Source organism: Podarcis vaucheri (assembly GCF_965113315.1).
Source record: "Podarcis vaucheri genome assembly, chromosome: 4".
NCBI classification, from domain to species: Eukaryota; Metazoa; Chordata; class Lepidosauria; order Squamata; family Lacertidae; genus Podarcis; species Podarcis vaucheri.
In genome coordinates, this window is record NC_138762.1 from 8841410 (window position 1) to 8860197 (window position 18788).

At 46.8% G+C, this 18788-nt stretch overlaps 1 protein-coding gene across 5 annotated transcripts in view; it reads right to left on the minus strand.

Moving 5' to 3' along the window:
* Positions 1 to 10310, minus strand: part of RELT (RELT TNF receptor) — a 93310-nt gene extending 83000 nt beyond the window's left edge. For 2 of the 5 annotated variants that reach the window (XM_082219429.1, XM_082219430.1), the window contains exon 1: positions 10123 to 10310. The gene's annotated coding sequence lies outside the window, so the exon portion shown is untranslated. Of the gene's footprint in view, positions 1 to 5801; positions 5944 to 9754; positions 10102 to 10122 lie in introns of those variants that run through there. The other 3 variants (XM_082219433.1, XM_082219435.1, XM_082219434.1) reach the window with 3 other exon arrangements.
* Positions 10311 to 18788: the final 8478 nt, after the last annotated feature.

Here is an 18788-nt window from a genome sequence, read left to right on the forward strand (position 1 = left end):
TCAAAAGCACGTCAAAGTGCAAGTAGATAAATAGGTACCGCTCTGGCGGGAAGGTAAATGGCATTTCTGTGCGCTGCTCTGGTTCGCCAGATGCGGCTTAGTCCTGCTGGCCACATGACCCGGAAGCTGTACACTGGCTCCCTCGGCCAGTAAAGCAAGATGAGCGCCGCAACCCCAGAGTCGGTCACGACTGGACCTAATGGTCAGGGGTCCCTTTACCTTTTTACCTCCTTGAGCAGAGGCAGTTGAGCTCTAAAGACCAGTTTCCGGAGAACAGCCGCAGGAGAGGTCTTAAGCTCACGCCCCATTTGCCAGGAGTTGAGTGATTTGCAGTGGTACCTAAGGTTACATACGCTTCAGGTTACATATGCTTCAGGTTACACACTCCGCTAACCCAGAAATAGTGCTCCAGGTTAAGAACTTTGCTTCAGGATGAGAACAGAAATCGTGCTACGGCGGCACGGCGGCAGCAGGAGGCCCCATTAGCTAAAGTGGTGCTTCAGGTTAAGAACAGTTTCAGGTTAAGTACAGACCTCCGGAACGAATTAAGTACTTAACCCGAGGTACCACTGTATACCGGATCATCTACACATTATTTTGCTCCGTTAGTTGTTCTGTGATGCTTCTGCGATGTTACCAGAGAGGGGCAACGAAAGTGAGACACCCTCCAACATTTGTGTTATGAAAAGTTGCAGGATTTGGGCAGGAAGTTACAAGATATGCAACAACTGGAAACGAGGCAGTGCGCCTGCCCCAAAACATTCTGCAGGTGCAAGATGACTGAAAGCATTCTCTGGTATACAGCCTATCTAAAATGCCACATTCAGCGCATGGCCCAGAACATGGTTCGATGCACCACAGAGCCTCACGTTTCGTCTCCTCTGCAAGCCAAGCAGCCCAGAAAAACTTGAGATGCCTGCAGGAAATGCTCTCCTTAGCTCTAAAGACCTCACCACTTGGTTTATCTGCATTGCAGTAGCTGCTCTGCTACCTCTGAGCCCTTTACACTGTTTGGATAGCAATGCCGCTGGCACTCACTGCCTTAATGCTGCCTACGGATTTCTCCTTGAAAGGTCTGGTTGCAGGCAGTTCGGATTGGCTTTCTCCTGCTTCTCTTCTCCAAAGCTACTCTGGTTCTGCAGAAAAGTCTTTCCTGCAAATCCAGGAGTTTTGAAAGGCACCGATCACCTTGCTGTACTCTAAACATCTGGAGATGGGGGGGTTGAGGGGGAGAAGGCTGTTGAAATCAGAACTTCGCAAGCTTAGTAAGCATGGCTTTGTTGCTCAGGGCTTTTGCCAGAGGGAGAGAGAGGCGTTCAGAAGCCTCAAGACAAGGGATCAGAAAACTTTTTCAGCAGGGCGCCGGTCCACTGACCCTCAGACCTTGTGGGGGGCCAGATTATATTTTTTGGGGGGGCAAATGAACGCATTCTTATTCCCCACAAATAACCCAGAGATGCATTTTAAATGAAAGGACACATTCTGCTCATGTAAAAACATGCTCGTTCCCGGACCGTCCGCAGGCCGGATTTAGAAGGCGATTGGGCCGCATCCAGCCCCCGGGCCTTAGTTTGCCTACCCACGCTCAAGACAGCTACATCCCAGTATTCCTGAAGGTGCGTCTCCACCCCTATCGTTGAGTCCGGACACTGAGGTCCAGCTCCGAGGGCCTTCTGGCGGTACCCTCCCTGCGAGAAGTGAGGTTACAGGGAACCAGGCACAGGGCCTTCTCGGTGGTGGCGCCGGCCCTGTGGAATGCCCTCCCATCAAATGCCAAGGAAATAAACTCTCTGACTTTTAGAAGACATCTGAGGGAAGGATGTGTGGATCCAGAATTGGCCTCCCCAGTCACTTACGGACTCACTTTTAGGATCCTGTTCCTGGAAGACAATCTTACTCGGCTAGGAGTGATGGCGAAAGAAGATGATAGATTTGGGGTCTACGGCCAATTTCATGGACGTGGACTTCATGGAACGCCCTTGGGAAGATGCCTTGCATGTCCATGCTCCCCTCCTCGCCCCCCGCCCCCGTTTGGTCCAATACTTCCACCGTCGTGCTCCCCAAAACCCAGCACCCATCTGGCAGGTGGAGGTGCATAGTGTCATACGTCACAAGTCAACTGATCTTGAAGCAGGGGAGAATGCCAAATACTTTGGAAATTAAGAATATCTTTAATAAAAGTTATGTAAAACAGATGAAAGAGGTTCTGAGAAGAAAGGGGTTCTGAGGCTGCCCGATTGACCCCAGAAGGGGCAGAACTCCACCTGCAGTGTGGCTGCCTGGGCGTTTGGCTGAAATGCAGGATTTAAGGACAATGGTCAAGGACAATCATCATCATCATAATAAATTTTATTTATATCCCGCCCTCCCCAGCCAAAGCCGGGCTCAGGGCAGCTAACAACAATAAAATAATACAACATTCTAAAATCATTTCATTATAAAATTAATTCAAATCAAATTGATGGCAACCATTGGGATGGAGTTCTGTGAAGATTGCCAAAGGAGGGAGTCAGGCTGTGCCCTGAGCAAAGGCCTGGTGGAACAGCTCTGTCTATTATTATCAGCTTCATGGCTGGCTGAGGATTCAAACCCTGCTCTCCCAGGTCCTAGTCAGACACTCTAACCATTGCGTGACACTGTTGTTGGTGTACAAAGTAGGAAAAGATAGCGATATTGGTTATGAGTTTGAAATGTAATAGGGAGGATAAGAAATGCCTACTGAGAGATTGGATTGGAAAATTTTCAGACAGGACTGATGGAAGTCAAAAAAATTGAATAAGATGTAAAAGCATGTTTAATTACTGTTGAAAATGATATGTTAAAAAACTAATAAAAATTATATATACAGTGGTGCCCCGCAAGACGAATGCCTCGCAAGACGAAAAACTTGCTAGACGAAAGGGTTTTGCGGTTTTTGAGCTGCTTCGCAAGACGAATTTCCCTATGAGCTTGCTTCGCAAGACGAAAACGTCTTGCAAGTTTGTTTCCTTTTTCTTAACACCGTTAATACAGTTGCGACTTGACTTCAAGGAGCAACTCATAGAACGCGGTGTGGTAGCCTTTTCTGAGGTTTTTGGTGATTTTTGAAGCTTTTCCAAAACTTTTCCGACACCGTGCTTTGCAAGACGAAAAATTCGCTAGACGAAAAAACTCGCGGAACGAATTAATTTCGTCTTGCGAGGCACAACTGTATATAAAAAAACCAATTCGTGGAGGAGAGGGCTATTGAGGGCTACTACCCACAACGAGCCTGCTCTGCTTCCACAGCTGTGAGGCAGCAACACTTTGAGCTCCCAGTTCCTGGAAACCACAGGAGGCGAGAGATGTGGCTTGTGAGTTTCCCAGTCATCTGGTTGGCCACTCTGAGACCAGGAGGCTGGAGATGGGCCACTGGTCTTCTTATGTTCTTACAAATACAAGCGGATAGCTCAGTTGGTTAAAGCGTGGCGCTGATAAAATGCCAAGGTTGCAGGTTCGAATCCCGTATGGGAGAGCTGCGGATTCCTGCATTTCAGGGGGGTCGGACTAGATGACCCTCAAGGTCCCTTCCAGCTCTCTGGTTCTATGAATCTGCATTAAGAAGGCCTGCAGGCCACATTGCACGGTTTGCAAAGTCTGTGTGGTTTTAAGCACGCACACAAGAGCAGAGTTTACATGGCTTCAGTGCACGATCTGTATTGTTAAGAGGAGCGGACCACGGTTTTTCTCCAAGGATTTCAGCAACAGGATTCCGGATAGAGAGACTTCTGCAAAGCCTGTAATTTACGAGCTTGCAGGGCTGAGCATTCCTTCTGAAACCACTTCACAGAAGCTTCCCCCACCAACATCCCTTTTGGCAAGCAAACACACACACACACACACACACACACACACACACACAGGACTGACTCGACTGACACACTCCAGACTACAAGACTGAAGGAAGAGCAAATTGAAGAGTGTTACCCCAGACTGCCAGAATTGTAGAGCTGTAAGGTCATCTTCTAGGCCACGCAATAGACCTGATCTAATTGTGCAATTGGAGGCAGTGAGAGATTTGACTTTCTTGGGCTCCATAATCACTGCAGATGGTGACAGCAGTCATGAAATTAAAAGACTCCTGGCTTCTTGGGAGAAAAGCAATGACAAACCTAGACAGCATCTTAAAAAGCAGAGGCACCACCTTGCCGACAAAGGTCCATATAGTTAAAGCTCTGGGTTTCCCAGCAGTGATGTATGGAAGTGAGAGCTGGACCATCAAGAAGGCTGATCGCCGAAGAATGGATGCTTTTGAATTATGGTGCTGGAGGAGACTCTTGAGAGTCCCATGGACTGCAAGAAGATCTAACCGATCTATTGTGAAGGAAATCAGCCCTGAGTGCTCACTGGAAGGATAGATCCTGAAGCTGAGGCTCCAATACTTTGGCCACCTCATGAGAAGAGAAGACTCCCTGGAAAAGACCCTGATGTTGGGAAAGATGGAGGACACAAGGAGAAGGGGATGACAGAGGACGAGATGGTGGGACAGTGTTCTCAAAGGTGCCAACATGAGTTGGAGCAAACTGCGGGAGGCAGTGGAAGACAGGAGTGCCTGGCGTGCTCTGGTCCATGGGGTCACAAAGAATCAGACACGACTAAACGACTAAACAACAACAATTGTGCAATGCAAACCATACCCAGCTTAAAACTAAGACACACTAAGTATTCGCCTGCAAAATTCTGGGGAACAGCAGTAGCCAGGGTGCTCACATTTTTAATCAGAGAAGCCTACTTGGTCCCCCTCTGCTGCTACCATGGCAACCTGAATCTCCCCAGCTGCCCTCCTTCCCCAAGTGATCACCGTAATCAGCGAACACATCATAAATCTGACATCTCCAAGCTGCAGATTTGGTTACATGAAGTCACCGAGCCAGCTCAGAGTGAGGGCAGCAAAGCCGCTCACTCTGAATAGGCGTTTGAGGCGGGAGCAGAACTGTGGACAGCTCTGTCCACAACCGCTCATTTGTCCCCCTCCGCCAGAAATGGTCAAAATTGCTTTTTATGCGCGTGTGAAATGTTAGTGACCCCACCATGCGTGATTTCATCTCCCCCCTATTTAAAAACCGACTGGGATCTATGATACTGAATAAAGGCCCCCAAAAGTTGCTAAGAACATCCAGATTTTAAAAACCTCTCCTGCAAAAAACTCGACTGCCTCTTTGCCTTGCGGTGTTTTGAGACTGTAGCAAAAACAAGCTGGAACAGTAAATCAAATACCTTAAAAAAAAAGAATCCAGGACAAAAAGAAAGAGTGTTCATGTTCACCTGGAATCAGGTGCAACGTGACTTTTCGTCTCCCCTCCAATAAGTCTCCGTTCACACACAGCTGCAAGATTTTATGCACAGCGACTGCGTTTATGTACACACTGCTAGGGAGACAGAACAAACCTGGTTGGAGCGTAATTGTCTGTCGCTCGCTCTCAGGGTCCCGTTTCCATGGCTTCGTGCCAATTGAACAGACCGTATGGAAACTTACAGCCAAGATGGCCACACGTCGCTTTTAATTGGGGGACGGGACATTTTCTAGCTAGCCCATAGGCAAAACCGGATCTCCCCATTTGATAGAAAGCCATTTTCTTTCTGAAATCACACGCATTTCCCCTCCATATAATCCATTCTATTTGCTGCTTACTCAAACGCAAATTAGGATGATGTTTTGTTTTTTTTAAAAAGCATGCAATACCAAATGTGAAATACCTCGGAGGACAGAAGGGCCTTATTAACTGAAAGGTCTCATCCTGCAACGCACACAAAAAAAGAACCCCATCCAAAATCCGATGCACCTGAAACTTGCAGAAGGCAGGATCAAACTGGCGAACCCGCTTTGTGCTGGATCTCGTCTCCCATCCTGGCAGCAAACTTGGACAGGCGCCACCGACGTGTCAGAGTCGGCTCACTGCGATGGGGTAGTATAATTGTGGCCTACTGGGCCAAAAAAATTAAAAACCACTCATCATTTAAGAGAGGCAGTATGGTGTAGTGATTAGAGTGTTGGACTAGGACCTGGGTTCAAATTTCCACTTCACCATGAAGTTCAGTGGGGGACCTTGGGCCAGTCACTGCCTCTTAGCCTGGCCTGCTTCGCAGGGTTGTTGTGGAGATAATAATAATAATAATAATAATAATAATAATAATAATAATAATTTATTTATATCCCGCCCTCCCCAGCCGAAGCCAGGCTCAGAGCGGCTAACAATAATAAAAGTAACATGGGGGCCAGCTTTTCCTCCTTGGGGGAGAAGTGCAAAAAATAAATGAAATAAAATAAAAATAAAAAGAATGAATCAAATCAAATTTAACCCCAAGGAAGCAGGCGATGAAAACTGTCTCATCATCACCACCACTGCCTCAATTGTTTGGGTATAATCTTAAAACTACTCATCAGTTTCTAGACGCAATTATTCCCTGTTTATCACCAAACAGAGAGGAAAATCACAGTAGTCGAATGTGATTCATTCATCCCATGCCAGTGGAAAAGGTTTCAGGGCGTTTCATGATAGTCATAGAATTGTAGCATTGGAAGGGGACCTTCGGTGATCATCTAGTTCAACCCCCAGCCATGGGTCTTGAACCTGAAACCTTGGCATTATCAGCACAGCACTCTAACCAACAGCGCTATCCTTCACAGAGCTCTCTGTGCCAGGTTGCATGCCCCAGCCACCCAAGGCTCAGTGCCGTCGTGGCACCCGAATATTTAGGGGATATTCTGACTTAGGGGCATTCAGACACAACCCCACAAATGGAAGCTTGGCCTCTGGCAAAGACCGTCTGCCGGGAACATGCCTGTTTGAGAGCAAAGCACAAGGCAATATCTTAGCTGTGTAACATGAAGCGGCATTAAGTCTCACGGCGGGCATTTTTCATTGATGCGCCTAAAAATAATGCCAGCCATATTTAACATTAGGGCGTGAGTATATACATAGATAATCTCATTATTCTGCACATACTCAGCCCCTTGTTCCAAATTTGTGAGCAGTCGCTAAAGGCAGCTATTAATAAGCTTCCTAAGGCTTCGGCCAAATCTACAGACACTTTTAATTTCCAAATTGTACAGCCCACTGGCTTCTCAGACAGAAGGAAATTCTAGGTTTAGACCCCCGTTCGGTGAATTGGGATCACACACAAATTACCCAAAATAGCAGCTGTGAATTTTTATCTGTATTAAGCTTAAAGTTTCCTCCTAAAAAATAAAGGTGGCCTACAATTTGCCTTCGCAACAACTTCGTGAGGCATGTTAGGCTAAAACAGGCATAGGCGAACTTGGCCCGCCAGATGTTTTTGGACTACAACTCCCATCATCCCTAGCTAACAGGACCAGTGGTCAGGGATGATGGGAATTGTAGTCTCAAAAACATCTGGAGGGCTGAGTTTGCCCATGCCTGGGCTAAAAGAAAAACTGACCCGAGTTTGCCCAGTCTGCTTCATGGCTGAGTACCCAGCCTTGAGACCTTGGGCAAAAGCTAAAACTACAGTATATGCATAATTGGTTGATTAGAAGAGAATAAAGGTAAATAAAGCATAGACAGGAATCAAAGTGAATGTTCAACTGTCTAAAAAGGGAGCATTTGTCACCATTTTAAACCATGGATTGGTGCTACAGGAATGAGATGCTCATAAGTAATCTAACTCTACTTAAATATGTACCATGCTGGGGTTTTTTGTTTTGTATTTCTATTGTTTCTGTTGTACTGATGTATTCAATTTACTTCAATAAAGTAGGAGGGGGGAATATGTGGACTCATATACCCTTTTTCACTTTTTTCTTTCTTTTACAGCAACCCAATAAGCTATGGTTTTTTGCATACTCTCCAAACCAGGATCATAAACAAGGACCTTGTCTAGTTTTACAAGTCAAAGCCGAATAGGATTTCGCTGGCTTGGAAGTTTTTGTTTTTATGACACCGATATCCTGCCATTCCTTGTAAAGGAGCTCAGAGTGGCAAACAATCAAGAATCTTTAAAACACGACCAGTATGGATCCAGACTGGGAAAGACCCCTGCTTTGAAAGGCTTGCTGAAAGAAGGTGGTTTTCAGCTGGGGCCAAAAACGTAAGAGAGATGGTCCCTGTTTAATATTCATGGGGAGGGGAGTTCTGAAGGGTAGTTGCCACAATGCTAAAGGCCCGATTGCTTCATTACTGCAGAATGGAGCTCCTGATAAAATGGTATCTGCTGGAAGCCCTGACCTAGAAGGATAGAATTGTAGAATTGGAAGGGACCCCATGGGTCATCTAGTCCAACCCCCTGCAGCGCAGGAATTTCAGCTAAGGCATCCATGACAGATGGCCATCCAACCTCTGCGTAGGGATTGCAATTCTCCACAAGGCCCTTATGCATTGAGTCATACAAAGGGGGAAATCTATTTAAAGGGAACTGTGTGCTTAGGCTCCCCACCAGATCGTAGATCCCAGCGAAGGGGGATCCTGGACTGATCTGCTGCCAAGAAGGTGCTGTTAAAGGGCCTGCAAGACAGAGCTGTTAGGCCTTTGGCCAAGGCACAGTCTGACCCCCTCCTTTGGTAATCCTCACATAACTCTAGCCCAGTGGTTCCCATGAATTTGATTTTGAGCGAATTTTAAAATGAATCGATTTTAGAATGCTGTGTTACTTTTATTGTTGTTAGCCGCTCGGAGCCCGGCTTCGGCTGGGGAGGGCAGGATATAAATAAATTTTTATTATTATTTATATTATTATTAAAAAGAAGGAGCCTTAGGCAGCTCTCTCCACCCACCGTGTGCCCAGCTGTGCCCTCACTGAAGTTGCTCCTTCTGTGCAACTGTTTGAGCGGTCCAGGTGTGCCCGCGAATCTCCTTCACACATGGCTTCTCCTCTTCATCACAATGAAGTCTGTGTTAACTCCAGCCTCTACCAACCTAGGGGGCTGATGGGATTTGTGGTCCAGACCATCAGAAGGGCGCTAACTTGGCAACGGCCAGGCGGAGGGGTTGCCGTGCTCAAAGGCTACCCAGAAACGGCGAGTTTCGGGGCAGTAAGATGTGGCAACACAGACTGGTGTCTCGGAAAGGACATCCATGGCTCCTTAAGTCACCACAACGAGGCAAAACCTCCATGTACAGGTGAAGTATATCCCTGAGGACCCTGGTGTCCAGGAGAAATGGGAAGGATGGGTGAGCCTTACCTTCACACACACACCCCCTCGCTTGCAAAAGCATCCCAGAAGCATCCCAGTCCTGTTTCGGGGAGCTTTTAATGTTTGATGTATTTTAATATTTTTTTGGAAGCCGCCCAGAGTGGCTGGGGAAGCCCAGCCAGATGGCCGGGGTATAAATAATAAATTTATTATTATTATTATTATAGAAGCACCTGGCTGGTTCCTCTCCAGCACAGACTCCTGCACTGGACTAGCCTTGGTCGGATCCACGCTGCCCCTCCTAAAACCCCATTTACCTGAAAGTAAACCTCGCTGAATTTCCCCAGGAGATGGGGACAGCTGTGGCGGAGCTGAAAGGCTGTAGCAAGGACCAGCAAGGGCACCGCAGCAAAGTCGTAAACAATGAATAATTATTTTTAAAAGCAACATTTCAAGCGCAGAAAAGCGTTGCAGGTGTGTCGCTCACGAACAAAGGTCTATGGGCAAGTAACACCGGGGAACGCGGAGCGCGAGGACCAACACAGAAACGGAAAACGATCAAGTCAGACCAGTGGCTCATCCACCTCAATGCTGCCCACACGGACTGGCAGCACCTCTGCAGCACGGAGCGTTGAACAGCCCTACCGGGAGATGCCGGGGATCGATCCCGCCACCACCGGGCTCCGGCCTAAGCGTTTTGTACGCTGCCCATCTCACGCTGACCGCCGGCACCGTCCCTCCGCAGCGGCGGACAACGCCAACCTGAGCTGCGCAGGATTCGAACTCGGAACCTTGGACAAGACAACGGCAGGCGCTCTGCCCGCTGAAGCACCGCAGCCCCGGGTTTTAAGAAACGACCCGGGGCTCGACCCGGGGGCAAGGGGCGCCTTCTCCCAGCTGAAGAGGGGCGAGACCCCCCAGCCCCCTAAATAAAGGGGGCCACCACCCCTAATGTCCTGCCTTCCAGCCCGCAGGAATCCAGCAATGGCAGGTGGGCAGAAGCGGCTCCTTACCTGGGGAGGAAAGGCCGGTGCGTCTGGAAGAAGCGGCTGCCAAGCGTTCAGGGAAAAGCCGGAGAAAGGGAGCCAAGCGCGGCGCTGTCAGCCTCTCCCGCCGCCGCCTCTTCTTTATGAATGAATGACCGGCTCAGTCAGCCGGCGGGGAAAGTGAGCAGGTCGAGGCGGGGGCCACGCCCCCCTGGCGGAGCCGTCACAATGGAACGGGGCCCGCCCACCCCCTACGTCACAAAGGGAGGGCGGCCTCCGCTGGGCCGGACCACGCCCACGCCTCCCCGAGCCTCCTATTGGCTGCGTGGGCGCCGCCTCGTGGCGAAGAGTTGAGGGTGCAGCGTTCAGGGTTTTTGGAAGCATGGGCTGCTCCGGATTACTCGGGAGTAAGCGCGTGCAAGAACCAGCACATCTGATTTTTGTTTGGCCCAGCCTTTTCTTGGGAGATGTTCCACTTTATTCTTGTGGTTGTTGTTGTAGTACTATGGGCTATTATTAAAATGAGGCTGCATTTTAAATTGTATTTTTAACCTGTATTTTAAATTGTTGGCTTTTCCCCTCCCCTATTATGTTTTTGTCGTAATTTTACTGGTGTTAGCTGCCCTGAGCCCGGCTCTGGCCAGTGAGGGTGGGGTATAAATAGAAATTTATTATTATTATTATTATTATTATTACTACTACTATTACTACTGCCAGTACTTTTTCTGGGACTACGCAGGGGTACGCATAGCCCTAAACATTTCGGGAATCTAAGTTTGGCCTAAGTGAGGGGCAGTATTTCAATATGAGTAGGAAAATGATTAAAATAAAAAAAATCCTTCCAGTAGCACCTTAAAGACCAACTAAGTTAGTTCTTGGTATGAGCTTTCGTGTGCATGCACACTTCTTCAGATACACTGAAACAGAAGTTGCCAGTGTATCTGAAGAAGTGTGCATGCACACGAAAGCTCATACCAAGAACTAACTTAGTTGGTCTTTAAGGTGCTACTGGAAGGAATTTTTTTATTTTGACTATGGCAGACCAACACGGCTACCTATCTGTAACAGGAAAATGATAGTACCCCTAAACATTTTTTTTAGAAAAAAAAAGCTCTGACTACTACTATTTAAATTGTTGTTTAGTCGTTTAATCATGTCCGACTCTTCGTGATCCCATGGACCAGAGCACGCCAGGCATTCCTGTCTTCCACTGCCTCCCACAGTTTGGTCAAACTCATGTTTGTAGCTTCGAGAACACTGTCCAACCATCTCGTCCTCTGTCGTCCCCTTCTCCTTGGGCCCTCCATCTTTCCCAACATCAGGGTCTTTTCCAGGGAGTCTTCTCTTCTCATGAGGTGGCCAAAGTATTGGAGCCTCAGCTTCAGGATCTGTCCTTCCAGTGAGCACTCAGGGCTGATTTCCTCAAGAATGGATCGGTCTGATCTTCTTGCAGTCCATGGGACTTTCAAGAGTCTCCCTCCAGCACCATAATTCGAAAGCATCCATTCTTCGGCGATCAGCCTTCTTTATGGCCCAGCTCTCACTTCCATACATCACTACTGGGAAAACCATGGCTTTAAATACCCACTCCATTTTATCCTCACAACCCCCCAGCGAGGTAAGCCAGGCTGAGAGACTGTGACTGCCCCAAAGTCACCCAGGGAGGTTTGTGGCTGAGTGCGGATTTGAACCCTTAATTCATTCAGGCCAGCCATGTATGTAATCATGTTTTCAGGGCAATTCTTCCTCTAGGGCAGGTGGAAGAATCCCTAGGAGGTTGCCACCTCTTCCAACACACCCTTGCTCCTGGGCAATCTGCTGCAGTTCGCTTTACTGACATCTAGGAAATGATTCATGATTTAGCTGTATGCTGGGGGGAACTACACACGAGGAGTTCTGTAAAGTAAGCTGTGATTGCAGGCTTGGAAACAGGTCAGGATGTGTTTTGTTTACGGTCAGTTGGCAACCCTAAGGGCAGGATTGCATATTAAGAGCTGGGCAGAAGAGGGAGTTGGCTACAGCAGAAACCTCTTACTCAGGGGACACGTTAGCAAAAGATGCAACTGCTAAAATTCTCACTTCCACACTGTTCTGAAATGTCTTAACCATCTTTCATCTGGTTCGTCTTCCTTCCCCCAAGATTCTTGGGATGACATGTAGGGAGTGTTTTTTCTGCCTTACAACAGGCCTGTGGGGTCGATTCTGGTGGCTTTCGCCATCTCACAGGATCATTCAAAGCCCATTCATGGCATCTACTAAGGAATGCAAAATCCACCATTGTTTCCAAAGGGCTGGTGATATGATCCTTGTGGATGCCACTTTTACTGTGATATATCTATACAGAAGGGACGTGGGTGGCGCTGTGGGTTAAACCACAGAGCCTAGGACTTGCCGATCAGAAGGTTGGCGGTTCGAATCCCCGTGACGGGGTGAGCTCCCGTTGCTCTGTCCCTGCTCCTTCCAACCTAGCAGTTTGAAAGCACGTCAAAGTGCAAGTAGATAAATAGGGACCGCTCCGGCGGGAAGGTAAACGGCGTTTCTGTTCACTGCTCTGGTTCGCCAGAAGCGGCTTAGTCATGCTGGCCACATGACCCAGAAGCTGTACGCCAGCTCCCTCGGCCAATAAAGCGAGATGAGCGCCGCAACCCCAGAGTCAGTCACGACTGGACCTTATGGTCAGGGGTCCCTTTATCTTTACCTATACAGTGGTACCGCGGGTTAAGAACTTAATTCGTTCCGGAGGTCTGTTCTTATCTTGAAACTGTTCTTAACCTGAGGTACCACTTTAGCTAATGGGGCCCCTCACTGCCGCCGCGCGATTTCTGTTCTCATTCTGAAGCAAAGTCCTTAACCCGAGGTACTATTTCTGGGTTAGCAGAGTCTGTAACCTGAAGCATCTGTAACCCGAGGTACCACTCTATCCGCAAGAAAAGCTGGAAAAGGACTTTGCTCTTTTGCACGTTGAATAAAACTTCTTGGATCCCAAGAGTGGGCCAGCTTCCTTGTGAGGCGAGGCTTAGCGGAGTCTTATGATGTTCTTGCAATATTGGTTTACTTTCAAATATACGAGGTGAACAGGGAGGATCAAGTCGTCCCCAACTGTGCTAGTCTGTGGAGAAGCTTGCCCCATAATCCAATTTCAGGCTCCTTCCTAAAAGCCCTACCAGCTTCTGACTCCTTTACTTGCTATATTTCAAACTGCTTCTCTTCAGCCTGTACCAAAGTAGCTGAGGTGTGCCTGATAGCTAGCAGCCACCAGCCATCAATGCTCAAGCTTCTAGCCACTCGCACCTGTTACTCTTAGCTTTCAGCTGTGCAAAATCTTAAGAGAGAAAAGGTCTTTTCCCCCTCACTTTGCACAGACAGAGACATTGGGAGGGCCAAGGCAGTATCCTAAATGTTGGGCTCGCCTAATGGGTCCTGGGCTCCTAAACAACCCCTTTTCCACAGCTGGCAAACATGTTTTACCACCCAGCTATTAACTAACCTCTGTTCTACACAACAAAAAACATGGTGTGTGTGTGTGTTTTTTTAAAAAAGAGCAACATGTAAACAAACAGCAAAACAAAGAGCCGGCAGCACAAACACCCCCTAAACCTCAGAGGATAAAGACAAAACAAAAATATATTGAATGGGAGTTGGTAGACGAGAAGGAGGTTCAAAGTCTTCATTATCGCACCCACAAGGACAGTCTCTTGTTGCAGCCACGAGTCACTTCTGACTCAGCAAACCCATCGTTTAAAGAGCGAGGTGTTTTCAATAATAAAACTTTCCCCCTCTTCTTAAGCCAGGGGTTAGGTAAGGCCAGGCACCCTCTCCCATTCTGACTGTGTGCAACAGAATGGGTGCAAGGAACAGAGCTCCCATTTCCCTGGTTTTTGACCCCCATCAATTTGTGCATTTAAAAAAACCGACAGCCCAGGGCTGCCTTTGAAGGTGACCCAGAAACTACAATGGGGCAGCTAGACAGTAGAACTGAAGGCCTTTAACATCAGCAGTAACATCTAGACCATGGGAGCGCTTCAGCCCTATTCTTTGTTAGTTTCTGCTCTCTTCACTGTGCAGCAAAGTGCTTGTCACAAGACAATGTTTACATTCCACAGTCAGAGTACTGTCGGGTTTTCCCACGGGAATGGGAAGCTGGATGTGACGTACACTGGTTTCCTGTTTTTCACTTTTTTTTCTCTCGGTGTTCTTCATTCCGAGGAGAAGCACAGTTGCTTCTCTGCTCCAGCAGAGGCAAGATGCATGTTTGTAATTTCTCAACTCTGAACTGAAAATAAAGCAACTTTAAGCATGTGGCACGTACTGTTCGTCATTCCGTTGTGCACAGGACTCTGCAATAACAACATTTTGGTTATGGGCCCAGAAAGACGTAAATCAAACTGAGGAATGCCGGCAGAGGTACAGAGGACCGGATCGCGTTATCTGCTCTGCGCGTCAAGTTTGATTGATGAAGGTATGTGCTCATGCTCCGAGCAGCCTGCCAGTTTCTAGTTTATGGCTTTATGGCTGGACTTTGATCTTTTAAAGCCGTTTTGCCGCGATACAGTTTAAGGCACAAGCTCACAGGCTTGGATGGCTGAGAAAGCGAAAGTACTTTTTACAAGTGCTTTTGGAAGCTGTACTGTGACGCAGCTTGTTTAAAGCAGCAATGATGGCTGAAGCAAAGCTGGTTGAAGCTTTTGGGATTCCTAAGCTCAATAAGAAAAATTACACGGAGTGGGTACTTTATGCAGAGGCAATTCTGCGGAAAGAAGGTCTGTTTAATGTTATTACAGACAACACCCCAGCTCCAATTACAGCTGAATGGACAGCTAAGGATTCCAAAGCATGGGGAACGCTTACGTTGATAGTATCCCCAGAAGAGCTCTGTCTGTTGCGTGGAAAGACCACAGCCAGAGAAATTTGGAACTCTTTAAGAGAGGCTCACTTGAGGACAGAAGCTGGTTCCTCAATGTACTACTATGCCAAGCTGCATGGTATGGCTCTTGCTGAAGGTGGAGATGTGCGTAAACACCTGATGGAGATGCAGAATCTGAGACACGAGCTGCAACAGAGAGGACTCAACTTTCCAGAGGCTGTGTATTCCTTTATGATACTACATTCTTTGGGTCCAAGTTGGGAGTCCGTTGCCACTCAGATTGCTGTTCAACCAACTGCTCAGCTCACAGTAGCCTATGTTACTGCCGTGATCCAGAATGAAGCAGATCGCCGGGGTGCTAGCTGCATGGATAAGGGGGAGTCTTCACAGGAAACATCCCAGAGTGCAGTGGAACCACCAGAGGGCGCCAAAGCTTTGAAGGCAGTGAAATGCTACTCGTGTGGACGTCTAGGCCATATGAAGAGGGAATGCAAATATCCCAAGGCCAAGACAGAGCAGCGCAGCGGAAGCTCATCGCGTGGAAAAGGCCAAAGCAAAGGCAAAGGTCCGGTGTCCAGGACAACGCAGCACAAGGCAATGGTCTCACGCTTCACTCCAAAGGTTGCAAAGGTCCAGAAGACGTCTAGATCTTTCTTCGTTGTTGATTCAGCAGCTACCCACATGTGCAACGATAAGAGACTGTTCGTGTCTTTTACACCGCAGGAAGGTGCGATTCACCAGGCGGATGACCACACGATCCCCAGTCAAGGCTACGGAACTGTTGTTCTTCACAGTTTGGACTTAGAGATACAGGATGTACTTTATGTTCCAGATGCCACACACAATCTTCTAAGTGTGATGCAGCTGAATGAACGGAACATTGACGTTTCCTTCAAGAACAAGAAATGCACCATCACAAAGAAAGACGATTATGTATTGCATGCTGAATGTGTTGATCGTTTGTTTGTTTTGTATTATGATGATGTTGTGCAGAATGATACTTGTTGCATTGCAGGTTCTAACAAAAGTTTGCATGCAGGATGTATTCATGATTTTCACAGGAAATTTGGTCATTTGCATTTTGAGGCAGTATCTAAGATGCCTACCTTGGTTGAAGGTATGACTATTAAACCCTGCAGGTACCACATGAAGTGCAAGGCATGCGCAGCAAACAAGGTGAAAATGGCTGCGAAAGGTAAGGTGTCTAGTAGGCAAGCTACAGAACCATACCAGATTGTTCATGCTGATTTAGTCGGTCCACTATCGCCCTCTTTGGGTGAAAATAGGTTCTTCATGGTTCTCATTGATGCATTTTCCAGGTATATTTACGTGTACAATCTCAAACAGAAATCAGAGGCTTTTCCAAGGTTCAAGGAATTCTGTGCTTAGTTGGAAAATGTGCATGGTAAGAAGATAAAAATTCTTTTCACAGATCGCGGGGGAGAATTCACTTCTCAGCAGTTTGAAGCTTTTCTGACTGAGAAAGGAATTCAACACGATTTGTCCAGTCCTCGCTCGCCATGGCAGAATGGACTTTGCGAAAGGGCAAATCAAACATTGCTTCAAGGGTTAAAAACCTTGCTGCATGATGCAAATCTTCCAGAGAGTTATTGGGCCGAATCTCTCTCATGTTTTGTTTACAGTTACAATCGCAGGTTATCTTCAGCGATTGGTTGTACCCCGTATGAGAAGATGTTTGGTAAGAAACCATACATCAAACACATGAAAATTTTTGGTTCTGACATGTGGATTCACTCACAACAAAGCTCCAAGTTAGGCAAACGTGGTTTGCATGGTATCTTTCTAGGTTATCAGAAAGGTTCTTACAGAATAATGATGACTGACTCTAAGACAATTAGGCTCACAAGAAGTGTTGAGTACAATGCCAAGTGGGGGGAGAATGTGGGAATTTTCCAATGTTATCCTGATGACAGTGATGAGACTGAGGATAAGCAACAACAACCCACACCCACTGATGAAGGTTCTGATTCTGATTCTGAAACTGAATCGGATAATTCAGAGGATTTCAAGAGTGCGAAAGCCTCTATGCGACCCTCTGAAAGCTCTGATCAGGAATTGGAAGAACCATTGTTCACAATAGGTCACTTTTCTCCTAAGAAGGAAGAGGAGAGTGTTGAAGACCAAAGGCTAATTCGCAGGTCACAAAGAGCCACTAAAGGCAGACCTCCAAAGAGATTTGCTGATGAATTTGCTAAGACAGCAGTAGCAGCTGTTAAAAGCTCCAAGAAGGTATTTGAACCTTCAAGTTTCCAAGAAATCCAGGATTTGGATTCTAAGGAAGCTGAGCCATGGTTAAATGCCATGAAGGCTGAGCTTGATTCCTTGGAAAGGAACAAAACTTGGGAGCTAGTTCCAGTAGTTCCAGGAATGAAACTGCTTGGAAGCAAATGGGTCTTCAAAGCGAAGACTGATCAAAATGGCAAGATAGTCAGACACAAAGCCAGATTGGTAGCCAGAGGTTTTGCACAGGTACCAGGTGAAGACTATCACGAGACCTACTCACCCACGGTGAGATATGAGAGCATTAGGCTTATGCTCAAGCTAGCTGTAGAGGAGAATCTACACATTAGTCACCACGATGTGAATACAGCATTTTTGTACGGATCTCTAGGTGAATCACTTTATATGCTTCCACCTGATGGCGTACAGGTAAAACAGGGATTTGTTTGTGCTCTGAAGAAGTCCCTTTATGGTCTCAAACAGAGTGCACGGTGTTGGCACACAAAACTCACTGAAGCATTGTTTTCTCTAGGTTTTCAGCAAGGGAAAGCTGATCCATGTGTATTTGTCAAAGAGGAGGGGCAAAAGAAGCTGTATTGTTTGTTTTATGTTGATGATATTTTATTCTTTTGGAAAGATGTCACAATGTACAATAATGCCCTAGCTCAACTGAAAGAGCACTTTGACATGAAAGATCTTGGTGAGGTAAACAACTACCTATCTCTGGAAATAGAGAAAGATCAAAGTGGTAACATTCTAGTACACCAGTCACGGAAAATTGCTGATGTGTTAAGCAAACTAAACCTGATGGATGCTAACCCTGTAGACACACCGATGACAACAGGTTATCAGGTAGAAGACACTGAAGAAGCATTTTCTGACACCACACTGTACAGAAGTGTGCTAGGCAAGCTAAACTTCATTGCCAGATGTTCAAGACCTGACATTGCTGTTAGCTGTAATTTGCTAAGCAGACAAGTTAACAATCCTACTGTTAAGGATTGGAAAGCTCTGAAACGCATAGCACGCTATTTGAAAGGCACTATGCATTACAGACTGAGATTTAACAATCAGAAGTCTAGTGGTCTTGAGATTTTTGCAGATGCAAGTTTTGGAAGTGACACTACAGACAGGAAAAGTACGTCTGGAGTTTGCTACATGTACAATCAGGGTCTATTTGATTGGTCATGCAAGAAGCAAACAACAATTAGCTTAAGTACTTGTGAAGCAGAACTGAATGCACTGTCTTATTCACTTAAGGATTGTGAATGGTTGTTACAATTGTGCAAAGACATGAAAATTCCTGTCAAATGTCCAATCCAGGTTTACCAGGACAACAAAGCATGTTTGGCTTTGCTGAATTCGGAAGGTTGTAAGCAAAGCACGAAGCACTTGCAATTGAAGTTGCAACATGCTAGGGAACATATTCAGAAGGGACTCGTAACGGTGTCCTATATGTCAGGTAATGAAATTCCTGCTGATGTATTGTCCAAGATTGTGTCAAGGGATCAACACTGTACCTATGTACAGAAGTTGGGTTTGTACTGATATTGTACGAACACGCTGCCCAGTGATGTTCACGGAAAGG